This window comes from Nematostella vectensis, chromosome 3 (genome assembly GCF_932526225.1).
Source record: "Nematostella vectensis chromosome 3, jaNemVect1.1, whole genome shotgun sequence".
Classification (NCBI taxonomy): Eukaryota; Metazoa; Cnidaria; class Anthozoa; order Actiniaria; family Edwardsiidae; genus Nematostella; species Nematostella vectensis.
Genome location: NC_064036.1, coordinates 16,648,511 through 16,659,337, shown reverse-complemented (window position 1 = coordinate 16,659,337; position 10,827 = coordinate 16,648,511).

The following is a 10,827-nucleotide window of genomic DNA, read 5'->3' as shown; positions in this document are numbered from 1 at the left end:
AATTATCAATAAGTTGATGAGGTAAGCAATCGTGTTTTGCATACGCCAATGCTCCTTTGCACGTGTCATCCGCAAACAAGAACAACTGATCACAACCCCCCAAAAAGAACAAAATAAACCCTAAAACACCATTATATCATCATATCTCCGGGAAAACTAATTAAATTATAAGGAAATAGCTGACCTTTGAAGTAAACGGTCAGAGATTTTGTCATGCGAAACAGACTATTCTTTTGAGTTACACTAGAGAGGGATCTATTGCATGGCGACCCATTGTTCTAGCCTAGAGATCATTAACATAATAGGACTCCGTTCTCGCTTATGATTGGTCGAGTCCAAGATGTTGATGACTTTAGAGCACTGATCGTCTCCATACCTGCTTAGAGGCATGTTTCTCTACTCGTTTTTGGTACAATTCGAGGGATTTTCTTTTTTAATGAAGACTTTAATCAACGAGTCTTCTATTTCACCGTTTTTACAACTCAAATAACATTAAGGTAATCTTGCTTAAAAAAATTTGATTCGGGAAACTTTTACACGGTTTCTTGGTTTCTCTCGTTTAAAGTCATTTTGGAGGTTGTGTGAATTTCACATAATGACCGCTCTTGGGTTTAATAATCCTGGGAAGAGGATAAATGATGGTTTAGTTTCTTCTGAAGATGAAGAGGTTAGCTTATTCGAGGTCAACCAACTGAACAAGGAAGGGAACAACGACGCAGAACTTCTGAGTTCCAAATCAAATGGCATCGTAAATGTTCGAGAGAGCACAAGAGAGAGTAAGAGAAGTCGCAAGAAGTATCCTTGCCTGATTAAAACATGTCCCAAGTACGGCGTTCCTATGTCGAAGATAGGGCGACACGTCAGAGATGTGCATCATTTAAGCTCGAAGAAGTATAAAGAGGTGTACGGCCGGCTGTGGGGGGATCTGGTGCCTCAGACAAATGCAGAGAAGGCCACGAAAAGATTGACAATACTTTTCAATAGATACAAATGTGCGGAGGATGAGAAAAGAGATACCACATTAACGAACGGGGACAAAGAAGAAATAGAGTTGCGTGACATGACAAGAAAAGACGGTAACGCATTCCAAAAAGTAAGTTCCGCTAAATCGAGTGCTGAGCCAAAAAGGTCAAGAAGAAATGTTGCACGAATTGTGAACTATAATCAGTTTTTCTTGGATGATATCGATGATTTAACGGAGTTGGTTTGCAGTGAGAGTAGAAAACGGAGTAACAATGTAACGAAACATAATCGTAATCAGCAAGCGAAAGACGGGGAGCCGAGAAAAAAGCGACTGCGTCATGGTGAAAGCGATCATGCGCAAAGAGCAAAGATAATAGAAGACCATGCAAACGGTAGAAGCAAAGAATCCAAAGAGCGCACCTCAAATGACAAGTCTGATTACTTTCCAACAGGTTGGAACTGTAATGGGCGTGGTGTGAGATCCTCCATACATGGTGCACATAAACAGGATGTCTCTAACTATCCACCAGCAAACAAATATAACGGGTTCAAGTTTACGATAAGGGAGCTGCCGAACTCGACTGATATTGACTTTGGAATTATAAGACAGGAGTTTGCGCAGGAGATGCAGAGCTATGCTTATGACTTGGTCAAAGTGAGTGAGAAAGAAAAGAAAGTATTACAGAACGCCCGCTCACAAGACAACCACGCCTTATCGAAAAAAACAACTTGATTGCCCATACCATAAGGCATTGAATCTATTTGAGTAATATGACAATGTTCGCATTTTTTTAAAATAATAAGTCATTGCTAAGTCAAAGTTGGACCGTATATCTATCCCTTAGCCAGAATAGCAAAAAAGGCAGCGAGCGCGGCGCACCATATTTTAGGGACAACACGATGCAACGACGGCGACGGCACACGGAGAGACGGACCAAAAAATACTTTTATGCTTTGCGCTCAATTCTTTTTTAAAATAAAACGGCGACAACAGAATACAATAGAAAAGCCAAAGACCACACGTAAAATACGTTTCATGGTCTAGCGATAATGGACACGTTAGTGCTTCAAACCAGAATTTCATTGTTCGCAAAGTAAAATATGTTTTTTTGCTTTAAACTTACTTTTTTGTCACATTCTCCTCGTCTTCGTTGTTACGTAAGGCCCCTATCAATTTATTCATACAGTCAATCTATACATGCAGGAAGAAGTACAAAATTCATGGTCAAGTATTTCTATCAACCACGAAGTCATGGTGTATTGTATAATGACAGCCTCAGTAATGGCACGGGATGGCATGGCATGGCATGGCATGGGATGGCATGGGGTGGCATGGTCTGGCATGGGATGGCATGGCATGGGATGGCATGGTCTGGCATGGGATGGCATGGGGTGGCATGGTCTGGCATGGGATGGCATGGGGTGGCATGGGATGGCATGGCATGGGATGGCATGGGGTGGCATGGAATAGCATGGGATGGGATGGGATGGGATGGGATGGCATGGGGTGGCATGGGGTGGCATGGGATGGCATGGGGTGGCATGGGATGGCATGGGATGGCATGGGGTGGCATGGGGTGGCATGGGATGGGATGGCATGGCATGGGGTGGCGTGGGGTGGCATGGGGTGGCATGGGGTGGCATGGGATGGCATGGGATGGCATGGGGTGGCATGGCATGGCATGGGATTGCATGGCATGGGATAGCATGGGATGGCATGGCATGGGATGGGATGGCATGGCATGGCATGGCATGAGATGGCATGGGGTGGAGAGCTCGCCCCTCAGTGCCGCTTTATTATTCCCGCTTCACTTGCGGGGAGGGGGGAGGGAAAGAAGGGGGAGGATGGGGGTTGAGTGCTGCTACTCTTTTCATAAGCGCATTGTCACCAGTTTCCTTCCGGTCGATTACGTAACAATCTCCGATGATTTTTAAAGTAAAACGCAAAAAATATTTCAGATTGAAAAAGCAGCGTGTCTATTTGAAGTTTCTTTGAGGATGTGACTGGTATTTTAGAGCGGATAGCCTGTTACATAGCACGGATTATAATAGGTTATAATAAATATAGAGTGGTTTCAATTAATCTGAGAAACACTATCTATTAGTTGGTATGTAACAGTGCGTGATTTACAAAACACATCAGAGAACAAATATTTTACTAGTATACTATATGTAAACGTGCAGTATGCCACTGTTTCACGGATTAATCGAAACCACTCTAGTCGGTGTTGAACCCTCCTAGTAATGGGCTACCTGTGTTATAGCTTCCAATGATGGGGTTACCTGTGTTGTACCCTCCTATTTATGGGCTACCAGTGTTGTACCCTTCTAGTAATGGGCTACCTGTGTTGTACCCTCCTAGTAATGGGCTACCTGTGTTGTACCCTCCTAGTAATGGACTGCCTGTGTTTTACCCTACTAGTAATGTGCTACCTGTGTTGTACACTCCTAGTAATGGACTACCTGTGTTTTACCCTCCTAGTAATGTGCTACCTGTGTTGTACACTCCTAGTAATGGACTGCCTGTGTTTTACCCTCCTAGTAATGGGCTACCTGTGTTGTACCCTCCTAGTAATGGGCTGCCTGTGTTTTACCCTCCTAGTAATGTGCTACCTGTGTTGTAGCCTCCTAGTAATGGGCTACCTGTGTTGTACCCTCCTAGTAATGGGCTACCTGTGTTGTACCCTCCTAGTAATGTGCTACCTGTGTTGTACACTCCTAGTAATGGACTTCCTGTGTTTTACCCTCCTAGTAATGGGCTACCTGTGTTGTACCCTCCTAGTAATGGGCTACCTGTGTTGTACCCTCCTAGTAATGGGCTACCTGTGTTGTAGCCTCCTAGTAATGGGCTACCTGTGTTGTACCCTCCTAGTAATGGACTACCTGTGTTTTACCCTCCTAGTAATGTGCTACCTGTGTTGTACACTCCTAGTAATGGACTACCTGTGTTTTACCCTCCTAGTAATGGGCTACCTGGGTTGTACCCTCCAAGTAATGGACTACCAGTGTTTTACCCTCCTAGTAATGGGCTACCTGTGTTTTACCCTCCTAGTAATGGGCTACCTGTGTTGTAGCCTCCTAGTAATGGGCTACAAGTGCTGTACCCTCCTAGTAATGGGCTACCTGTGTTGTACCCTCCTAGTAATGGGCTACCTGTGTTGTACACTCCTAGTAATGGGCTACCTGTGTTTTACCCTCCTAGTAATGGAGACATTATTTTAAATATAAGTATGCTATTCTCATTATTATGAGAAATTGGGCTTTAATTAAAGAATACGCATTAACTTATTTTGCTTCAGTATCAAGGGGAACAAAGTGACATTGACAACACGCATATGAAATTTCTCACCCAGCCCCCGGGGTTTGTTGGTCAGGGAAGTAATGACTAGTGCATTACACCCACCCACCCACCCACCCACCCACCCACCTATCTACTTACCTACCTACCTACCTACCTACCTACCTACCTACCTACCTACCTACCTACCTACCTACCTACCTACCTACCTACCTACCTACCTACCTACCTACCTACCTACCTACCTACCTACCTACCTACCTACCTACCTACCTACCTACCTACCTACCTACCTACCTACCTACCTACCTACCTACCTACCTACCTACCTACCTACCTACCTACCTACCTACCTACCTACCTACCTACCTACCTACCTACCTACCTACCTACCTACCTACCTACCTACCTACCTACCTACCTACCTACCTACCTACCTACCTACCTACCTACCTACCTACCTACCTACCTACCTACCTACCTACCTACCTACCTACCTACCTACCTACCTACCTACCTACCTACCTACCTACCTACCTACCTACCTACCTACCTACCTACCTACCTACCTACCTACCTACCTACCTACCTACCTACCTACCTACCTACCTACCTACCTACCTACCTACCTACCTACCTACCTACCTACCTACCTACCTACCTACCTACCTACCTACCTACCTACCTACCTACCTACCTACCTACCTACCTACCTACCTACCTACCTACCTACCTACCTACCTACCTACCTACCTACCTACCTACCTACCTACCTACCTACCTACCTACCTACCTACCTACCTACCTACCTACCTACCTACCTACCTACCTACCTACCTACCTACCTACCTACCTACCTACCTACCTACCTACCTACCTACCTACCTACCTACCTACCTACCTACCTACCTACCTACCTACCTACCTACCTACCTACCTACCTACCTACCTACCTACCTACCTACCTACCTACCTACCTACCTACCTACCTACCTACCTACCTACCTACCTACCTACCTACCTACCTACCTACCTACCTACCTACCTATCTATCTATCTGATAATGTAATGGCTTTTAAATAAAGCAAAAGTATTGATTCATTTAAATGTTGACTTTTAGATTGACAAGGAAGCATTGAAGCAATTAAATGAAAATGATCTGATTGAGTTGGGGATAGTTGCTAAAGGAGACAGGGCAAAATTGATGGCCCTGGCCAGACAATCAGACGTGCAACCCCTTGACAGGCTAAAAAGGATGAAGGAGTTGAAGGAAATTGTGGAAAATGGGAAAAGTCTAAGAACAAATAAGTTGTCCACAAAAAATGACTCAAATACACGCAACGTCGTCAAGGCCCCCAGAAGACAAAAAGCAACGTTAAAATTTGAGTTTCGCTGGAAGCACTTTGTGGAAGGGACTGGTTATAAATAGGTGCAGGGGGTGGTGTGCGAGTTGTGGACATGCCCCGGACAGCTACATGTATTGACTTTCTTCTGGAGCTTGAAAGGCTGTATTTCCCTGATGGCAAGAATTCCCAAGGAGAGCTAGTTGATATTGAGACTAAGGTAGCAGACTTCAGAGATAAAGTGTGGGATTCTTGGGATCCGATGACGGCAGAAGATTACAAGAGCAGACATGCATTGCACACTTTTAGAGTGCATTTACTAAGCAAACGCAAGGAACACCCTGTCACTCCATCCATCCGAGGTCAATCAGACTCTGTTAAACGGCCAGACACGTTGAGCATTTCCGATGATGATGATGATGACGACGACGACGACGACGATGATGATGATGATACGGACCTTGAAAGTCCTTCCTGGGACATGATAGGAACATCGGATGAAAGAAAGGCACAGACGGAAGAGATTCAGTCCGAATACTTGAAAAGTCTAGAGGCGGACAGAGCGAAACAGCGTAAGAAAGAAGAAGATGAGATATCTCGCAGAAATGACGAGGAGCTGATGCTATCAAGAAAGATGCGGTTGCTTCCTGAGCCTAGTTATGGAAGTCCCTTCATTGTTATCTTGGTTAGACATCGACACCTTGGTGTGCAATCAAGGCGATTTCCAAACAAAAGCAAAGCAGGTTCCATATATGATTGGGTCGGCTCGTTATCCCCCACACCAAGGCACTATGAGCCCCGAATAGCGTCACCTTCTAGAATCGTTTATCCCGATGAGGATGCAGACCCACTTGCCAACAGCTTACTCTATATGCAAGAGTGTGAGGACCCTGTTCCTCTATCTAAAGACGAGCAGGATGTAGAATTTTTTTAGTGGCGAGGGAGCAGAGAGCAGTGATAACAACACCACTTTGCCAATGGATGAAAAGCCAAGCCCAGGGCCAAGCGTCTCGTGGTCACCAGAATCACCGTTGGCATCACCGCCACCAAAACTCTTGGAGGATGATCAGAAAAACACTTATCTGGTAGAGAAGCTCAAAGCTCGACTTCAGGAACCGTCACCCCAGAGTCGGATAGAAAAAGTTTTAAGCCGCCATGAGTGTGTAAGAGAACTCCTTACTTTGTACAGGGATCCAACCATTTTGAGTTCCAAAGTCATATTATCTTTCCACGGTGAAGATGGAGAAGGCGATGCTGTACTAAGGGATGTCTATTCCGTGTTCTGGGGACAGTTCACATCAAAGCATCAAGTTCTGCGAAGGTGCTTGCCACTACACACCAGTGACATTCGCGGCCCTCTCCAATGACGACTATGTGGCTTTGGGTCGTATAATCACACACTAGATTTTTCAAACAGGGACTTTCTCGCTGTTGTTGACTGAAGCTACGATGCAACAAGCTGTCTTAGGCAATGTCACGGAAAGTTGCCTACTGGAATCCTTCTCTTCGCTTCACGAGAAAGAACGAATGTTAATTGCTCAAGCTACGGACACCAGCTTGCCCTTTCCAAAGGAAGAACTGATAGACGTTTTGGCAGATTTTAATGTATCAACATTGCCAAAGCGGGAGAACCTGAGAGAAATCCTACTAAATGTGGCCGAGACAGAACCTCTCTAAACCATACCTCCCTATCATGAAAATCGGACAAGGGATGGGTTACTACTGGGTAGGGGTTACGATGGAAGAAATACGGGCTCTGTACTTGTCAGCCATCCCAACACCTCAACACCTCTCTCTGTGGCCAACAAGCTTGTATATGTCAGATCCAACACAGACGACAGGGAAGGTTTTCCGCTGGCTACTTCGATACGTCAGAAACCAAAACCAGAAGCGGCTTTCAAGACTACTACGTTTCTGTACTGGTAGTGAGTATGTTGAAGGAAGAATAAAAGTTGAGATGGAAAAGATGTCAGGAATGCCCATGAGACCAAAAGCTCGTACATGCTTTAACATTCTGGTTATACCTGAGAACTACACTTCTTATTCACATTTGAATAAAAACCTCGACTTTTACCTACTCACCTTTTACCTCGACTTTTACCTACTCACTTCTGGGAGTAAACTGAAGGGTAGTGTATTGTTTACAGGTTTAGGGTTACTCAAAGTTTACTTAATTATATACACAATATGTACATATCGAATAGAGCAAGCTAATAATTTACTACAGTAAATTATTTTGGTCGATGCAGGATTTGTTGGGTTTTGTTATGAATTGTTATTGGAATATGCTGAACAGGTTCCATTGTCAAAAGAATTTCCTGCGATTTAGAATCGTAACTAACGTTAAGGTTATACTACTACATTCAGTTTTAACTACATAAGAAAAAAAAACATTTTTTTCATTTGTATGATTGTAAAAGTATTCAAAAATACTGTTAGCGTTAGCAAGTCTCGTGTTTCTCGATGGTGTAACCTTTTTTTACACAAGCACCTTAAGATGGGGGCGTAAAGGGGGTGCGAAAATCTTAAAACCGCACAGGAAAACGCACAGAAAACGCAGAGAAATACGCCAAAACCCGCAAAACCGCCAAAATATGTCAAAAACCGTAAACCGCGCAGTCTAGAGAAACTGCAGTAGCGCGGAATAAAATACGAAAAACCGCGCCAGATTTAAGGCAAAACTGCATCGCCGCAAACCCTTGCCCCCCTCCCTTAAGGACCCCATCATCTTGTGCCCTTTTGCGCCCCCCGATGATTCGAATAGTACGTCCACTGACATCAAATTGTCTGTTTGCCATCTGTTTTACTTTATTTATTGCCAAGATAGCAACACGACTGTGATGGATTTTATTTGGAAAGTATAGACCTATTGTATTTAGAAAAGGGAGATCTATATGGCAATTGCTAAGACGTAGTTTGCCGCAAACTACCATATTTAGGCTAAATTTTATGATTATATGTTACTTGTTTCGGTCAAAAGTTGAAAAAAAAGTTGACAAGCGTCATTTGGCGAAATAGGCATTCCAATTCCCTTGTCTTTCATAATCATATTTGCTAGCTGAGCAAATGCTTCGTGGCATCCCGAAGCGGGTCTTTCTACGGCGTATTCCCCCTCTGCGATGTTCAGGTCGTCGGGATTAATCCCATACTTGTAGCTTCGTGTAGATTGCCTTTCAGGAGAAAAGTAAAGCACATCAGGTTTTCCTGTGTGAACACTACGTTTTGACTCTCAGTTTGTAGTGAACATATGGAGTTAAAATAAGGCGATTCACCCTACTATGAAGTAAAATATTAAAAACCTCAATAATATTTGGACTTCATTGTTGTGTCTTCAATCTAGTCTTGGATGAAATTTTAAGATTTTCGGGCGAGTACTTTGCGTGCTCGCTATTGGGTTTTGGGAAACTTTGGGAAATGTTTATTCCAAGCCAATGGAAATTCTCGCAGTAAAAACGACTGGATTTAAAATTCAACGTTTCAATCAAGAGATTCGCGGTTTTATCTGTCGGTAGTAGAGGCCCTCTTCTTCGTTACAGAATAGAACTACGGAAGCGCTCATATAACACTTTTTACGTTTAAGTGCCCCCGATATCTTTACGAAAGCCAATATTCTATCTTGAATAACATTTATCGCTATTTTTTTCTATAAACTTTATCATCTTATCCTCATCCCCCCCAGGCAATAAGCAACTAGAAATTGTCTCAGTTTGAGCTCTTTCATAAAAGTGTAGCTTGAACCTGAAGTAGCTGCAACCATTTCACTTTCATCATATTACTACAACAACATTTAACATAAGTAGCCTTATATCGCATTGACCCTTTTTGCTGACGCGGTGAGCAATTTGAAACTGGCTATAAAATAAATATATTAAATCGGTGATCCCAAAGAAACAAGATGAAAGCCCGTGCGTGGGTAATTGCGAACCACAGCGGAGTTATTTTTGTTATTGTGACGCAACGTCTCCACAGCGAAAGTGGTATACATCTCGAGTTTAAAGGGGCTGTGCAAAAACTTTTAGTGTAAAATCTCAGGCAGGTCAAGGGAACCACGAGAGAGCCAGATTCATGTAGGATTCTTCGAGTAAGCTTTCTTCTCTTCTCTAATAGAATGCCACTTTCAAGTAGTAAACCGTGGCATAGAAGTCCCTTTACTCATTTGATGGAAATACAAAAGCATGTACACCCATTTCAATAAACGTTGTCAATGCAAATGGCGAATAGCAATTGGCAGTACTACGACCAATTACTACTTTTCCCCTTTTTTATACATTTAGTAGAAATTTAGCAGAACTGCAATTGACAAATGTCATTTGCCATTAGCACTGACAACACATTTTGAAATAGGTGAATGTTACTTTGTGTTTTATTTTTATGGGGAAGCACAAATGAAAGTATTATTAAAAACCTTTTAAGCGTTGAAATTGTTCACGATCCATGCTTAGCGTGTGGTAAAACCAAGCAGCTCTTTGAGTACTTTTTTCACCGACAAGCGCTCAACCTGATGAGCAGTTGACAATGTCAAAACTGATACAATATACGCTGTACGCAGCTGAGACGACTGCTGCCTACGCTTTAACAGCCATTTAACGTCATTAATCACTATTTTGATAATGTTCTTATCAACTTTAGCGTTTTTAACATAACGTTTTAAAACGGACCCCTGTCTATTGCTAATAAATTTAAACAGAAATTATTCTCCGACAGATAATCAATATTTTTTGATAAGATGACAGTTTAAATGAGCTTCGTACCGCGTGCAAGCATCTCTGAGGACGCGCTATTAATTACGGTGTTCCTATCAACAGGAAAGAAAAATAATAAAAAAATACACATCTTTAAACTGATAAGCAGTAATCAATAAAGTGGCGCCACTTTAAAAAATAAAATAATCTATCAACACAAAGCGAATAATGTTACACTTCTTTTCTTCTTGGAGTTGTCTTTTCATGTTGCCAATATTGAGATCTCGGAGACTTGATATGATATAACAATATGATATTTCTTGTATTACAATAAGTGATCCCCCTCTTTAATTGATGACGCAGATAGGTGATTTTTCTGCCTACTTTATACTGGGAATTCAGAAAGTGCTAAACTTTTTGGCCCACAAATCAATTAGATATAGCAATATTAAATATCACGAATATTGAAACTCATTGCGAAGTAAGACTATTTGCCTCACGTGTTTTATTTCATTGATTGAGCCCAAAAAAGAGCCTGGAC